This window comes from Penaeus vannamei, chromosome 12, assembly GCF_042767895.1.
Source record: "Penaeus vannamei isolate JL-2024 chromosome 12, ASM4276789v1, whole genome shotgun sequence".
NCBI classification, from domain to species: Eukaryota; Metazoa; Arthropoda; class Malacostraca; order Decapoda; family Penaeidae; genus Penaeus; species Penaeus vannamei.
Window position 1 is genome coordinate 43,435,271 of NC_091560.1, and position 2,500 is coordinate 43,437,770.

General features: G+C 42.2%; 1 protein-coding gene across 2 annotated transcripts in view; it reads right to left on the bottom strand.

Moving 5' to 3' along the window:
* Window positions 1-220, bottom strand: part of Mgat4a (alpha-1,3-mannosyl-glycoprotein 4-beta-N-acetylglucosaminyltransferase a) — a 192,801-nt gene extending 192,581 nt beyond the window's left edge. Inside the window, exon 1 of one of the 2 annotated variants that reach the window (XM_070128332.1) lies at window positions 1-220. This exon is cut by the window's left edge and continues 712 nt beyond it. The gene's annotated coding sequence lies outside the window, so the exon portion shown is untranslated. The other variant, XM_070128333.1, reaches the window with a different exon arrangement.
* Between the last annotated feature and the right edge of the window lie 2,280 nt (window positions 221-2,500).

Below are 2,500 nucleotides of genomic sequence, written 5' to 3' on the forward strand. Positions count from 1 at the left end.
CTAATACGCCGCGAGGAACACGACCTGCCTTCACCTCACACTCACGAGGGGCGTGAGGCAGCGGACTCACTGAAAAAGCGTGCGGGAGAGCGGCTCCTGCGTGCAACCTCGCGAGGGTCACATGGAGTACTGATGCAGAGCGGCCGTGCCACCACCGCCTCTTCCACCACACGACCTGCAAGACCTGCACGGACGACTACTAACAAAACACGACTTGGTTACCGCCGCCGCCGCGAGATGGCTCTGCCGCGATCAGCTGGCCCGCGCGAGGTGCCAATTCGCCATTTTCCACCTCCCCGTCCCTCCCTCGCTCGCCCTCCTCTTCTCAAAGTACGTGTCTTCAGTTAGCCACTAAATATATATTTCATTGGCTCTAAATGTGCGTGATACTCATGATTAATGGCCATTCTCTGTATTACAAAAATGATTTCTAAAGAAACGATTTGAAAAGGGACATGGAAACCGGCGAGAAAGGTGAAAGTGTGGTCATGAATGAATTCGTGTTTACTACAGCCTTCGGGAAAGGTGTGCAAAACTGATTTCTAATTTGTGCGACCACGTTTATCGCTACGCCTAAACTACCCACTTTACTCTTGTTTTTATGTCATGGCATATTATGCTGACACTTCTCTTTGCTATTCACAGTGCACGTTCTTCCCGTGCTTTCAATTACGAGCAAAGTATTCCCCAGTGGATAAAAACACTTTACAATATTCGTTTAAACAGAATTGGAATTGCAGTTTCTCGTGTTTGTGTGTGCAATTTCTCGTGCTTGTATATGCAATTTCTCGTGCTTGTGTGTGCAGTTTCTCGTGCTTGTGTGTGCAATTTCTCGTGCTTGTGTGTGCAATTTCTCGTGCTTGTGTGTGCAATTTATCGTGCTTGTGTGTGCAATTTTTCGTGCTCGTGTAGAAATGAAGATATCATGGACAAGAAACACAGGCAATTTTTTCTCCATACCTTCCCAAAACCGACCATTTTGTTAGCGATGTATTCCTCTCACCCTCTGGTACATATATATGTAGGAATTATGCCGCAGAACGCTACCGAAATCCCACACATTCTTGGCCAAGATAGCAGGGGAGGGTCATGAAAGGTGCCAGGGAAATTGCGGGGTCAAATTAATAATTTAATATCAGGAATATATCGCGCTTTACTGGTGGATATATGGGACTGTGACCCCTCCTACCCCCCAACCCCCAATCCCCCACGAAAGTACGTCAGGATAAATTTGGCATCGGACATTGGTCGTACGCTCTATCCTGCCATTAATAATTTTTCAGAAGAGCTATTAACGCTGTTTGTTATTCCTATTTTACCCCTAAAATTTCCGGGTACTTTTCATACCCTTCCCTGCTATAAGGACCAAAATTGTGGCTAATAGTGAAGGGGTTTCCGCACCATAATGTCGATATATTTGGATAGCAGAGAGTGAGAGGAATCCACCGATACAAAAAATCGTCAGGTATGCGAAGATATTCTGAAAAAAAAATTACCGAAAAAAAAGAAATTACTGCCATTATGCAAAGTAAGGAGAAGGAGAAAAAGATATATAAGTATTCGTGCATCGGAAATGTCCCGAATGTAATTCCTGTATGAATATTTAACGCAGGAATTTCTTGACGTAGACTTCAGAATTCATTGCAAGTGTGTTGAAAGTGAAGTAGCTTTACCTCGTAATAATAACAGTGACAATGTTGATTGTTACAAGACAAAGATGATTAAGAAATAGAATAAGAAAAAACATATTTGTTATTGTTCTTGTTCATATCATGTTGCTTGATAGTAATAACAGGGGTGGTAATTATAATATCTTGTGTGTTATTATGATAATGATTTAGTTTCATAGAATAGTCCATGTTATGATTGTCAATATTAATGCTTGATATCACTATTCATAAGACTTATAATTATCAGAATAAGAAAAAAACAGTAATGTTTCCAATAGATTATCAATAACCACAAAACTCTCAACAAAAATAATAACTCCTAGAACACACGAAAGAAAATAGCGATATTAAAAAAAAAAAAAAAAAAACACCACCCTTACCCCATAAACACCATTTCTTACCAACCCGACCCATACAACCCCCACCCCTCCACCCCTACCCCCGATAAAAGCCCCCACGCCCCCCCACAGAAGCATCATAACCTCCAGCCTTAACTGTCCTGACAAATTCCGACAACGACTGTGAACGGAGTGGCGTGAGTGTGGGCGCAGGAGTGTGTGTGGGAGAGAAAGCGTGCGTGTGGGAGCTCCTTCTCGGGGTCTGGTCTTTTCTTTGTGTTGGGAATGACACTTCTCGGGGGTCTTGTGCCATGCGCTGTGCTTTTTTTTTCTACCCCGGTTTGTTTGGGTGCTCAAGCTTGCGTGTTTGTGCGTGTGTTTGTTTGTGTTTGTATATATGCAGTTTATGTAAGTATATATATGTATGTATGTAAATATATATATACATAGAGAGAGAGACATAGATATAAGTATATAGATATATACGGTTTA